Source organism: Meriones unguiculatus, chromosome X (genome assembly GCF_030254825.1).
Source record: "Meriones unguiculatus strain TT.TT164.6M chromosome X, Bangor_MerUng_6.1, whole genome shotgun sequence".
In the NCBI taxonomy this organism is placed as follows: Eukaryota; Metazoa; Chordata; class Mammalia; order Rodentia; family Muridae; genus Meriones; species Meriones unguiculatus.
This window is the reverse complement of record NC_083369.1, coordinates 114342537-114358112: the sequence shown is the minus strand read 5'-3', so window position 1 is coordinate 114358112 and position 15576 is coordinate 114342537. Positions and strand designations below refer to the sequence as shown.

Genomic DNA, 15576 nt, shown 5'->3' with positions numbered 1-15576 from the left:
ACCACAAAAAGCTGAGGAGGCTTCCTTCAGGAACAACCATCTTCCTGCCAAGGTGATTCTTCTCATCCCGGAATTCCAGCAGTCACTAGAAACCAATACCAACATCTGAGACAGCCAGATTGGTAGAAGCCAGTGTAAAAGCACAACCAACACAAGCCAAAGCAATAAGGCATCTTCAGAACCCAATTATCCAAGGACAAGTGACCCTGGACACTCTATCATAAGTGAAACTCAAAAAGATAACCTTATATCTATGCTTATGAAGAGTATAATAGAGGAAACAAATAATAAGCATAAAGAAAAAGAGGAAGATAAAGTCAAACAGTTTATAGCCATTCATGAAGAAACAGAGGAAGATAATATAGCCAAACAGATAATGACAATCTATAAAGAAATAGCAGATGAAAAAGTCAAACAGATTAAGGCCATCCATAAAGAAAGAGAGGAAGATAAAGTCAAATAGAGTATGGCCATCTGTACAGAATTCCCGGAAGATGCAGCCAAATATTGACTTCAGAGAGGAAGTAATTAAATCACTGACAGAAATAAAAGAAACAGAGGAATGTTCAAACAAACAGCTGAAGGAATTGAAGAAAAAAAAAACAGTAAAATACAGTCAGACAGGTGAAGGAAATCAAGAAAACTGCTAAAGATCTGAAGTTAGAATTGGAAAATTTAATGAAAACACAAAGAAATCATGGAGAGGAAGAATTTAGGGAAGAAAACAGAAACTACAGAGATGAGCATACCCAACAGACTACAAGAGATGGAAGAAAGAATCTCAAGTAAGGAAGATACAATGGAGGAAATCGATGATTCTGGCAAAGAAACTGTTAAATCTAAAAAATTCCTGACACAAACCATCCACGAAATCCAAGACAACATGAAAAGACAAAACCTAAGAATAATAGGAATAGAGGAAAAAGAAGATCCCCATCTCCAAGGCTCAGAAAAAAAAATCAGAGAAGAAAATTTCCCCAATTTAAAGTAGAGGCCTATAAAGCATTCAAGAGGCCTACAGAACACCTAATAAATTAGACCAGAAAAGAAAATCCTCCTACCACATAATAATCAAAACAGTCCTTATACAGAACAAAGAAAAACTACTAAAAGCTTCAAGGGAAAAAGACCAGGTAACATATAATAGCAAACCCATCAGAATAACTACTGCTTTCTCAACAGAGACTATGAAAGCCAGAAGGAGACAGATATCATGTAGACCCTAAGAGAATGTAGATGTCAGCCCAGGCTACTTTACCCAGAAAAATAGATAGAGAAAACATAGATAGAGAAAACAAGATATTCAACGACAAAAACAAATTTAAACAATACCTACACACAAAGCCAGCATTACAGAAGATACTAGAAGGAAAAATACAACCCACTAAAGCTAACTATATTCAGGGAAACACAAGAAAAAAATAATCTCACTACAGCAAAATAAAAAGTTGACAAGCACCCAAACATACTACCACAACCAACAGTAAACTCAAAGGATCTAACAGCCACTGGACATTAATCTCTCTCAACATCCATGGACTCAAGTCTTCAATAAAAAGACATAGACTAACAGAACAGATTCATAAACAAGACCCAACAATCTGTTGCACACAAGAAACTTACCTAAGTCACAAAGATAGACATTACCTGAGAGGAAAGGGCTGGAAGATTGTTGTCCAAGCAAATGGACCCAAGAAGCAAGCAGGAGTAGCTTTCTAATATCAAATAAAATAGATTTTTTCAATGAAAATTAATCAAAAGTGATGGGAAAGGTCACTTCATACCCAACAAAAGAATATTCCACCAAGAAGACATCATGATTCTGTACATCAATGTCCTAAATACAAGTTCCACCACATTTGTAAAAGAAACATTAATAAAACTGAAATCACACATAGATCTCCACACATTAATAGTGAGAGTTTTTGACACCCCACACTCAATAAAGGACAGGTCAACAAAACACAAATTAAATAAAGAAACAATCATTCTAACAGAGTACATGAATCAAACGGACCTAACATACACCTCCAGTACATTTCACCCAAACACAAAAGATCTAACTTTCTTTTCAACACTTCATGAAACCTTCTCCAAAATAGACCATATAGTTAGTCACAAAGCAAGCATCATCAGCTACAAGAAGACACAAATAATATTTTGTATCCTATCTGATCACCATGGACTAAAGCTGGACCTCAACAACAACAGAAATAGCAAAAAGCCTACAAATACATGAAAACTGAACAACTCACTAAGAAATAACAGCTGGGTCAGAGAAGAAATAAAGAAAGAAATTAAAGTCTTCCTAGAATTCAATGAAAATAAAGATACAAAGGGGGCAGAGCCAAGATGGCAACTAGCACCCACAGTTTCTGAGCTATGTAAGAGCTGAACATCTGAGTTGGTGAGTGGAAGGACTTCTGAAGCCAGGAAAATGACAACAAGACATTCTAAATGACAAGGAACATCCTACGAGGTGAGAACTTTGGTCTCAGGTCACAGGTAGACTTGTTTGGGGAAGGAGATAAACAATCCTTTGATCTCCCAGCACTCCCCCTTTCTCAGAATTCCCTCCTCCACAGCAGAGCTGGCTCACTGAGTTTCTCAGCTCAGAGCTCACTGCCTGGGGTCTGTAGCAGCTGAGGCAGGGCTCCTAGCCCCTTAGCAGCAACTACCAGCTATACCTGTCTTGGAATTCCAGATACACAACACCATCTCCCAGGGTCCCAGGTCTGCTAGCTGCCATACTGACTCTGCAGGGTCTCTTAGCCACTGACTGTATGGACCGCCCAAACCCTCAGTGACAGATAAGACACTATATACCCACCAAAGCATAGCAGACCCAGCATAAAAGCTAGGCACTGGGCCTTCCAGGCCTGGAGAGCATAGTGGAGGACCCCAGAACTTCCCAGAAAGCATCTGGACCAGCATCCCAGTCTCCAGCTACAGCTGGACTTCCAAACCTGGAGGCTGCAGCAACACTGAGCTGGCAGAGCACATCAGTCCTCCTGCATAAGACGAAGCAGGGCCAAACCAGAGAGCAGAGAGCCTGGATACCCCAATCCTTGTCGATGTAACCGGCTTGAGAGTGAGTGTGCCCTTGAGTGTCTGCAGAGCCCCAGATCCACGGTCCTTCTAAACTAGAAGCCAGGCATCAGACCCCTCCAAACCACATACCCACTGTGGGAAGCAGAGGGTCACTTGGGACATTGAAGCCCCTGATTGGCAGGTCCCACTGAAGAGTTAAGGCAGATAACGCTGGAAATTGCACTTCAACCATCACCAGCAAATGCTACATATACAGTGCATGCACAAATAACCCCCTAGAAGCCTGCAAGGCAGAGTGACTCTCACAAATTCAAGGGTTCAACTTCTCTATCAATCTGACCTTCAAGGCACACTTCCATGTACACTTACACACACAAACTCAAACACGCATGCACGTGTGTGCATGAGCATGCCTGCACTTGCCTTTTGCGCCCACGTACTTTCTTCCCACATGTACACCTGATGCATCAATGCACACGCTGAGGTCACGGCAACTCTCTCAGCTTCCTGAAGAACTCTCCAGACACGAGAGAGAGACAGTACCAATCTGAACTGCAAACTCCAGAAAGAAACAGGGAAGGCTTCAGATAAGCCACTTACTTGCCAGGGGTAATTAAAAGAATATATTCAACATAAATTAGGACATCATGACTTCACCAGCAACCCCCAAAATTGGGGGATACTTCAATTCATCGCAAGCACACAAAATGACTTTAAAGCTATGCTTACCCAATTATTTGAGGCTCATAAAAAGGAAACAAACAAATATCTCAGAGCAATAGCCATACAAATGCAGACAGTTAAAGAGCAAACGACTAATCTCTCAAAGATTTGACAAAAATGAGCAAAATTCTCAAAGAAACAAAGGCAAATATAGCCAAACAAATAGAGGCACAAGTAGAGATACAATTAGTGGCATATAGAGAGGAAATGAACAAAAACAAAATAGAGACCATTGTAAAAAGAGGAATCCACATTCAAACAGATGAAGAAAATGGTGCAAGGCATGAAAACAGAATTAGAATCAATAAAGAAAACACAAACTGAGAAAAGCTGGAGCTGGAGAACTTAGAGAAAAGATCAGGAACCACAAAGGTAAGCATCACCAACAGAATAAAGGAGATGGAAGAGAGAATCTCTGGTGCTGAAGATACACTCGCAGAAATTGATACTTCTCTCAAAGAAAAAGTAAAATCAGAAAAGTCCCAAACACGAAATATCCAAGAAATCAAGGACACCATGAAAAGATGAAATCTAAGAATAATAGAAATTGATGAAAAAGAAGACTCCAGGTCCCAAGGTCCAGAAAATATTTTCAAGAAAATCACAGAAGAAAATTTTTCCAACTTAAAGAAAGAGATGTACTAGAGGCCTACGGAATATAAAAGAGGCCTACGGAATACCAAATACACTAGACCAGAAAAGAAAAACATCACATCATATCATAGTCAAAACACTAAATCTACAGAATAAAGAAAAGATATTACAAGCAGCAAGGGAAAAAAGCCAAGAAACATATAAAGGTAGACCCATCGGAATCACACCAGACTTCTCATCAGAAACTATGAAAGCCAGAAGGGCCTAGGCAGGAGTCATGCACACTATAAGAGACCACAGATGCCAACCCAGACTACTGTACCCTGCAAAGCTTTCCATCAACATAGATGGAGAAAACAAAACATTCCAGGACAAAACTAAATTTATGCAATATCTACACAGCAAACCAGCCCTAGAGAAGATACTAGAAGGAAAACTCGAATCCAATGAAAACAACTTAACCAAAGAAAACATAGCATACAGATATATCCCAAGAAAAATTAAAAGAAAACAAACAATGAAACGAGGTAAGACCACTGACTCCACAATAAAAGGAACTTACGTTCATTTATCACTATTATCTATCAACATCAATGGACTAAACTCGCTAATAAAAAGACACAGACTAACAGAATGGGTGCAGAAACAAGATACAACATTCTGCTGCATTCAAGAAACGCACTTCTGCAACAAAGATAAACACTACCTCAGAGTAAAGTGTTGGAAAAATGTCTTTCAAGCAAATGGACCCAGAAAACAAGCTGGCATATCTATCCTAATATCTAATGAACAGACATTCAACCAAAAGTAATCAAAAAAGATGAGGAGGGACACTACATTCTCATCAAAGAAAAAAATTCACCAAGAGGACATCACAATTCTGAACATCTTGCCCATAAACAAGAGCACCAACATTCATAAATGAAACGTTATTAAAAATTAACTCACACATTGATCCCAACACCTTAATAGTGGGAGACTTCAACACCCCACTTTCACCAAGTGACAGATCATCTAGAGAGAAGCCAATAAGGGAAATAAAGACACTTACAGAGGTCCTAAATCAAATGGACCTAATAGATGTCTACAGAACTTTCCACTCAAACTCAAAAGAGTATACCTTCTTTTCGGCACCTCATGGAACCTTCTCTTAAATAGACCATACAGTTTGTCACAAAGAAAGCCTCAGCAAATACAAGAAGATTGAAGTAATCCCATGTATTCTCTTCAATCACCATGGACTAAAGCTGGACCTCATAGAAAATGGAATTAGAAAAAAGCCTACAAGCACATGGGAATGGAATAACTTGCTGCTCATTGACAGCTGTGTTAAAGAAGAAAGAAAGAAAGAAAGAAAGAAAGAAAGAAAGAAAGAAAGAAAGAAAGAAAGAAAAGGAAATTAAAGAATTCTTAGAATTCAATGAAAATGAAGGTAAAACATACCATAAATTATGGGACAAAATGAAAGCAGTGTTCAGAGGAAAATTCATAGCATTATGTGCCTTCAAAAAGAAATTTGTAGTAAGAGCTGGAGAAGACAGGAACTCCACAAGGAGAGCAACAGAACAAGAAAATTTGAACACAGGGAACTTCCCAGAGACTCATACTCCAACCAAGGACTATTCATAGAGATAACCTAGAACCCTGACAATATAGCCACTTCTGATGAGAACTGATAGACTAAGATCAGAACGAAGGAGAGGAGGACCTCCCCTATCAGTGGACTTGGGGAGGGGCATGCATGCAGAAAGGGGGTGGGAAGGTGGGACCAGGAGGGGAGGAGGGAGGGGCTTATGGGGGGATACAAAATGAATAAAATGTAATTAATAAAAGTTAAAAAAAATGAAATTTGTGACATCTCATACAAGCAACTTAATGGCCCAAATGAAAGCTGTAGATAAAAAAGAAGCAAATACACCCAAGAGGAGCAGATGGCTGGAAATACTCAAATTCAGGGTGGGAATCAATCAATTAGAAACAAATAAAACTCTTCACAGAATCAATGAAACCACGAGCTGGTTCTGTGAGAAAATCAACAAGATAGACAAACCATTAGCCAAATTAAATAAAAGGCAGAGAAAAATGATCTAAATCAACAAAATCAAAAATGAAAAGGGAGAAATAATTACAGACACCTAAGAAATCCAAACAATCATTATGTCATGCTACAAAAGCCTAAATACCACAAAATTCAAAAATTTAAAAGAAACAGAAAATTTTCTTGATAAGTTCCTACTAGCAAAATTAAGTCAAGATCAGATAGAAATATTGAATATTTCTATATCCCTCAAGGAAATAGAAGCAATCATTAATAGTCTCCCTTCAAGAAAAAAAAAAAAAAAAAAAAAAAACCTGGGCCAGATGGATTCAGTGCAGAATTCTACCAGACCTTCAAGAAGTGCTAATCCCAATTCTCTCCAAACTATTTGACACAATAGAAAGAAAAGGAACATTACCAAACTCATTCTGTGAAGCCACAGTCACCTTGATACCTAAACCAAACAAAGACTCAACAAAAAAAGAGAACTTCTAGCTTATCTCTCTTATGAGCATTGATGCAAAAATACTCAATAAATTACTTGTAAACTGAATCCAAGAACACAACAAAGATATCATCCACCATAACAAAGTAGGTTTCTTCCCAGGTATGCAAAGGTGGTTCACCATACAGAAAATCCATCAATGTCATCCACCACATAAACAAACTGAAAGAGAAAAGCCACATGATCATCTCCTTAGATGCCTAAAAAGCATTTGACAAAGTCCAACACCCATTCATATTTAAAGTCTTGGAGACATCAGGGATAAAATGCACATATCCAAACAGAGTAAAGGCTATACAGCAAGCCTATAGCCAACATCAAACTTAATGGAGAGAAACTAAAATCAATCCTCCTGAAATCAGGGAAAAGGCAAGGCTGCGCATGCTCTCCTTATCTCTTCAACATAATACTTGAAGTCCTAGCTAAAGCAATAAGGCAACCAAAGGAGATACAAATCAGAAAGGAAGAGGTCAAAGTGTCACTATTAGCAGAGGATATGATAGTATAAATAAGGGACCCCACAAATTCAACCAGATAACTCCTTCAGCTGATAAACACCTCCAGCAACGTGGCAGAATACAAAATCAACTCAAAAATAAATCAGGAGACCTCCTGCATACCAAAGACAAAAGGGCCGAGAAAGAAATCAGGGGAACAACACCATTCACAATAACCACCAATAACATAAAGTACCTTAGGGTGACTCTAACCAAGTAAGTGAAAGACATGTTCAAAAACAGCTTCAAGTCTCTGAAGAAAGAAAAAGAAGATATCTCAGAAGATGGAAAGATCTCCCGTGCTCATGGATTGGTAGGATTAACATAGTGAAATGACCATCCTGCCAAAAGCAATCTATGGATTCAATGCAATTTCCATCAAAATATCAACTCAATTCTTTACAGACCTTAAAACAAAGATTCTCAGCTTCAAATGGAGAAACAAAAAACCCAGAATCTCCAAAATGATCCTGTACAACAACAGATCATCTGTAGGTATCTCCCTCCCTGATCTTAATTTCTACTACAGAACAATGGTAATAAAAACTGCATGGTATTGGCATAGAAACAGAAAGAAGGATCAATGGAAGACCCAGAAATAAACCCACACATCTATGAACACTTGATTTTTGACAAAGAAGCCAAAACCATTCAATGGAAAAAAGACAGCATCTTCAACAAATGGTGCTACTCCTACTGGATGTCTACATGCAAAAAAAAAAAAAAAAGAAAAAAAAAAAAGAAAATAGATCCATATTTATCACCCAGCACAAAACTAAAGTCCAAGTGGATCAAAGACTTTAACATAAAACCAGATATTCTAAATCTGTTAGAAGAAAAAGTGGGGAAGAGCCTAGAACTCATTGGCACAGGAGACTACTTCCTGAACAGAACACCAACAGCACAGGCTCTAAGAGCAACAATCAATAAATGGGACCTCACGAAATGGAAAAACTTCAGTAAAGGAAAAGACAGTGTCGTCAGAACAAAACGACAGCCTACAGACTGGCAAAGGATCTTCACCAACCTTATATCTGACAGAGAGCTGATATCCAGGATATATAAAGAACTATAGAAGTTAAAAAAAAATAATTAAAAAATGGGGTAAGGAGCTAAACAGAGAATTCTTTGTAAAGGAATATAGAATGTCAGAGAAACACATAAAGAGATGCTCAACATTCTTAGCCCTCATAGAGATGCAAATCAAAACAACACTGTGATTTCACCTTACACCCATCAGAATGGCTAAGATCAAAAACTCAAGTGACAAACATATGATGGAGAGGTTGTGGAGAAAGGGGAATACTCCTCCATTCCAGGTGGGAATGCAAACTTTTACAACCACTTTGAAAATCAATCTGGCACTTTCTCAGACAATTAGGAATAGTGATTCCTTAAGATCCACCTATAGCAATACTAGGCATATATCGAAAAGATGCTGAAGTACACAACAAGGACATTTGCTCAAACATGTTTGTAGCAGCTTTATTCGTAATAGCCAGAAACTGAAAACAACCCAGATGTCCCTCAGTTGAATGGATACAGAAATTGTGGTACTTTTACACAACGAAATACTACTCAGCAATTAAAAATGAGGAAATCATGAAATTTGCAGGCCAATGATGGGACCTAGAAACGATCATCCTGAGTGAGGTATCCCAAAAGCAGAAAGATACACATGGTATATACTCACTTATAAAAACCTTAAAGATAGGATAAAGATAATGAAATCTATTCACCTAAATAAGATAAATAAGAAAGAAGACCTGGGGTAAGATGATCAATCCTCACTTAGAAAGATGAATGGGATGGACATTGGACTTTGGAGAAAACAAGTAACAGGACAGGAGCCTACCACAGAGGGCCTCTGAAAGGCTCTATCTAGCAGTCTATCAAAGCAGATACTAAGACTCATAACCAAACCCTTGGCAGAGGGCAGGGAATCATATGAAAGGAGGGTGAGTTAGTTTGACCTGGAGAGGACACGAGCTCCACAAGGACCAAATATATCAGGGCACAGGGGTCTTTTATGAGACTGTTACTCCACCAACCACCATGTATGGATATAACCTAGAACCTCTGCTAGGATGTAGCCCATGGTAGCTCAGTAACCAACTAGTTTACCCTAGTAACGGGAACGGACTATTTTTGACATGTACTCAATGGCAGGCTCTTTGACCTCTCCACCCCCCAAGGAAGGAGCAGTCCTGCTAGGCCACAGAAGAGGACTTTGCAGCCAGTCCTGAAGATACCTGATAAAACAGGGTCAGATGAAAGGGGAGGAGGTCCTCCCCAATCAGTGGACTTGGAAAGGGGCAGTGAGGAGGTGAGGGGTGGGAGGGTGGGATTGGGAGGGAATGAGGGAGCAGGACACAGCTGGGATACAGATTTAATAAAATATAACTAAAAAATAGAAAAAATGAAAAAAAATATGCTAAGCAAGAAGGAGGATCCTGGGTAAGATGATCAAAAGCAAGAAGGAGGACCCTGGGTAGGATGATCAATCCTTATTCAGAAATGCAATGTTATGATACATATTAAATAAAGACTCTTAAGTATGCCAAAAAAAAGAAAGAAAGAAAGAAAGAAAGAAAGAAAGAAAGAAAGAAAGAAAGAGAAGACACAACATCCCCAAACTAATGGGACACAATGAAAACTGTGCTAAGAGGAAAGTTCATAGCAATAAGTGCTCTCAAGAAGAAATTCGATACATCTCTTTCAAACATCTTAACAGCTCACGTGAAAGCCCTAGGAAAAAAAAGAAGCAGACACTCCCAAGAAGAATAGAGCGGTGGAAATAAACTCAGGGCTGAAATCAGTACATTAGAAACAAATAAAACAATTCAAAGATTCAATGAAACCAAGATCTGTTTCTTTGAGAAAATCAACAAGATAGATACTTTGCCAAAATAACTAAAGAGAGAAACACTGCCCGAATCAAAAAGTATCAGAAATGAAAAGGGAGACATAACAACAGACACTGAGGAAATCCAAACAATAATTAAGTCTTACTTCAAAAGTCTATATGACACAAAATTTGAAAATCTAAATTAAATGGATATTTTTCTTGATAAGTTCCATCTACCAACATTAAATCAAGACCAGGTAAATAAATTAAATACTCCTAAATCTCCTAAGGAAATAGAAGCTGTCATCAAATGTCTCCCTTCCAAAAAATGTCCAGGGCCAGATTGTTTCTGTGTAGAATTCTACCAGACCTTCAAAGAAGACTTAATTCCAATTCTATTCAAACTATTCCACGAAATAGAAACAGAAGAAACTTTCCCAAACTCATTCTATGAAGCCAAGGTCACCTTGATACCTAAACCAATCTCCAACAAATCTTTGATGCAATAATACTCAACAAAAATACTCACAAACAAAATCAGAGAACATATCAAAGATAACATCCATATGACCATGTAGATTTCATCCCAGGTATGCATGGATGGTTCAATATACAGAAATCCATCAACATAATCCACCATATAACCAAACTTAAAGAAAAGCCACACGATAATCTCCTTAGATATTGAAGAAACATTGGTAAAATCCAACATTCATTTATCTTTAAAGTCCTGGAGAGATGAAGGATACAATGTACTTACCTAAACAGAGTAAAGGCAATATAAAGCAAGCCTATAACCAACATCAAACTAAACAAAGAGAAATTTAAATCAATCCCACTGAAACCAGGGACAAGCGAGGCTGGACATGCTATACTGATCTCTTCAACATAGTTCTTGAAGTCCAACATAGTTCTTAAAGGAGATCAAGGGAATTCAGTTTGGAAACAAAGAAGTCAAAGTATCACAATATACAGATGATATGATAGTATACACGAGTGACCCCCAAAATTCTATCAGGGAATAACTACAGTTGATAAATGCCTTCAGCAAAGTGACTGGATAACAAATTAACTCAAAGAAATTACTAGCCCTCTTTTTTAAAAAAGACAAATGGGAAAAAAATTAGGGAAACAACACCCTTCATAATAGCCACAAAGGACATAAAGTACCTCAGTGTAGCATGAACCAATCAACTAGAAGACGTATGAAAAAAAACTTCCAGTCAGTGAAAAAAATGGAATAAAATATCAGAAGATGGAAAGATGCCCCATGCTCATGGCATGGCAGGACAAACAGTAAAAATGGCCATCTTACCAAAAGCAATCTACAGATTCAATGTAATTCTCTTGAAATTGTCAACACAATTCTTTACAGAACTTGAAAGAAATATTATCAGTTTTGTATGGAATAACAAGAAACCCAGAATCGTGAAAACAATCCTCTACAACAACTATCTTCTGGAGATATCTCCATCCCTGACCTCAAGCTGTAATATAAGAGCAACAGTAATAAAAACAGCATTGGCATAGAAATGGGCAGGTGGATCAATGGAATAGAGTAGAAAACTCAGGAATAAACCTACACATTTACAGTCACCTGATTTTTGACAAAGATGTCAAAACCATACCATGGAAAAAGATAGCATCTTCAACAATTTGCACTGGTCTATATAGATACCTACATGTAGAAAAATGCAAATAGATCCATTATTATCACTCTGCACAAAACTAAAGTCCAAGTGGATCGATGACCTCAATATAAAACCAGACATACTAAACCTGTTAAAAAAAAAAAAAAAGTGGGGAAGAGCCTTGAACTCATTGGCACAGAAGACAACTTCCTGAACAGCACACCAACAGCACAGCTTTAAGGTCAACAATAAACAAATGGGACCTCATGAAACTGAAAAGCTTCTGTAAAGCGAAGGACACTGTCATAGGAACAAAACCACAGCTTACAGATTGGAAGTGAATCTTCACCAACCCTATATTTATATATATTTATATATTCTGGATATATATCCAGAATATATAAAGAACTTAAGAAATTAAACAGCAACAAGTCAAGTAATCCAATTTAAAAAAAAAATGGGGTACAGAGCTAAATAGAGAATTCTCATTGGAGGAATATCTAATGGCAAAGAAAAATTTAAAGAAATGATCAACATCCTTAGTCATTAGGGAAATGCCAATCAAAACAACCCTGAGATTTCACCTCACACACATCAGAATGGCTAAGATAAAAAATGCAAGTGACAACACATGCTGTTAAGAATGTGGAGAAAGAGGGACCCTCCTCCATTGCTGGGTGGAATGTAAACTTGTACAAACTCTTTGGAAACAAATCTGGCTCTTTCTCAGACTATTAGGAATAGTGCTACCTCAAGATACAGCCATACCATTCTGAGGCATTTATCCAAAATATGCTCAAGTATACAACAAGGACATTTGCTCAACCATGTTCATAAAATATTTATTTGTAATAGCCAGAATCTGGAATCAACCCAAATGTCCCTCAGTTGTGGAATGGATACAGAAATTGTGGTGCATTTACACAATAGAATACTACTCAGTAATTAAAATCCAGGAAATCATGAAATTTGCAGGAAAATGGTGGGAACTAGAAAAGAACATCCCGAGTGAGTTATTCCAGAAACAGAAAGACATACACCACGTATACTCACTCATTAGTGGATATTAGACATATGATCATGATACTAAAATCTGTACACCTAAGGATGACCCTGGGTAGGAAGCAAAATCCTCACTCAGAAAAGCTAATGAAATGGACTTCAGAAGAGTGTGAAGATAGGAGCTTACCCATGTAGGGCCTCTGCCCAGCAGGATATTGGTCAGATGCTGAGACTCATGAGCAAACTTTGAGCCAAGTTCCTGGAGTCCTGTGAATAAAGGGAGAGATGGAGAGACCTGTAGTGGACTCGAGCTCCAAGGGCAGAACAACAGAGTCAAGGGGTCCGGGAATAGGAGTCTTTTCTGGGACTTGTGTTCCAGCCAAGGACCATGAATGATGATGGCCTAATAGCCCCTGCATGGAAGTGGCACGTGGTGGCTATGTCTCCAAATGGGTTCTCTGTTGATGGGAATGGGGGATGTATCTGACATGGACTTGGTGGATGGCTCTTTGACCAACTCTCCCTGGGAGGAGCAGCCTTGCCAGGCCATGGAGTATGATGGTACAGTCCTAATGAGGCTGGGGTAGGATGGAGGAGAAGGAGGACCTCCCCTATCAGTGGACTGGGGAAGAGACATGGGAGGAGAGGAGGTAGGGAGGGCATGATTGGGAGAGGATGAGGGAGAGGTCTACAGCTGGGAGGCAAGGTGAATGGATTATAATAAGTAAAAACTTAAAAAAAAAAAAAAACTTTGGAGTAGCAAAGTTGTCCAGATGAAAACATGAGATTAGGAGATGTTTTAAAGCCTGAGAAATCACATAATTTTTAATAAAGTAGCTTAAATGTCACCTTTTAATTCAGCAGTTATGTATTTAACATAGATGCCAGTATAGCAAATACAAAATACAACGATTCATTTCCCAGATAATTGTTATGAAGCAAAGCATATTTTTTTTCCTTTAAGGAACTTTGTACATATATGCCAGAATTTTAAACTTTGTTCTTCTCTGCCTACCTACTCTGTACAAATTATTGTCTTCTTGCATATTATGCAAGTTAAATTAAGCTGCAAAAAGGATCATAGTCTCTACTTTAAAATTAACAAAAGCAAAAATCATATAGATTGCTGTTTTGTAATAATGTATATAAAATGTGTCAGCAAAGCTGTGTTTGTTAAGTTGGATTATATGATGTAGATAAATTGAATTACAACTTCAAACTTCTCTGGCACTGCTCACTATCATGTGATACAAGAGAGAAATTACAGAGAAAAACACTTCATCAGTCACATCCTTCCTTCTAGGGTGTTAGTATTCTGGCAGCAGTTCCTTCCTGTAGCAGTCACACCAATTTCAGAACTGATTGATGATCAGGCAAAGGAGAACAGTGGTGTGTCACTCCAAATATGAAAGTTTTAAGTGCCTAAAACCTTTACACACATATCACCCATTTCTTGGTGAAGAATAAATTTCCACACAGCATCTAGGTTTCAGACCTAGATTCTCTCTGTTATCCTGTGCTCACAAAGCAGAGCCATCTGGGGCCCCACCAAACTTCACCTTTTCTTTCATAGCATAATAAAACCACACATATAAATGCTTAAAAAGATATACAATTAAATTGATAGATTTTAGGAACTGTTTTTACAGCTATAAACTATCTTCTTACCTATAATTCCATCTTTACATTGGTATTATTTATAAATAAAATGTTAAAATAGTTTGGTTAAAGATCAGTAGGTTTTTAGCCAGATGCCTTTATTCCAAACACTGACAGGAAGAGGCAGATCTGAGTTCAAGGCCAGCTTTTTCTATATAGTAAGTTCTAGGCCAGCTAGGGCTACATAGTGAGATCCCGTCTCAAAAGCAAACTTTTTTGTGTTCAGAATGGATGATATACTCATAGTTCTAGCTCCACAGGAGTGTAAAACCAACACGGGCAAACCAGCAAGACCCTTTGTCTAAAACAAAAAATGAATTCTTAAGAGTATAACTTTGTAGAGGAGTACTTGCTTCATGAGTACATGGTCTTTGAAGGTAGTCTTAGCCCTGGAAGAAAACAGACTTTTTTTCTAATGGTAACTTTGTGTGGTACAATCACAGGATACCATTTACTACACAGAATGCTGACTGCACTAGTGGCCAGGTGTTTGATTTGTCTAAGAAGTTAGAGCAGTTGTAAGCCCAACTGGGATGGGGGAGATTCACCTTGGGTTTAGAAACATGACCAGAAGTCAGAAGACAAACTTGACAAAGCTACCAGAGACAGGTAAGAATCCAGGTGCAGGGTTCATGCCCTGACTCTTTCTCTCAGAACTTGCAGACAGTACATTCTGATTCCTTGTGGTTCAGTTTAGTACAGCTTAGGATAATGCCTGATATTATCTGCTGAGCCATTCTAAAAAGTCGCACATAAATTTAAAATTGACACTTTGAAATTTTGGAGGATATTATACAAAGTAGAAAGCACAATGATCTAGGAATATCATAGAAAACACCAAGTCACCTGTATAGGTTTAGCCACATGGTGCACAAGGAAATCTGATCCCTTTCTAGAGCTTTTATTGGGAGAAAAGGCTTCCAAAGTCATGTTAGCCATTTTCCTCTACTCAACATTTTTTAGAGTTGTGTATTCAATAAATTCAATAAACAGATAAGCAGTGATATATCAAACACAGGCAGATTTTT

General features: G+C 38.0%; 1 pseudogene; it reads left to right on the top strand.

Moving 5' to 3' along the window:
• The window catches only part of LOC132649900 (COP9 signalosome complex subunit 5-like), a 248391-nt pseudogene extending 233230 nt beyond the window's left edge, over positions 1-15161 (top strand).
• Positions 15162-15576: the final 415 nt, after the last annotated feature.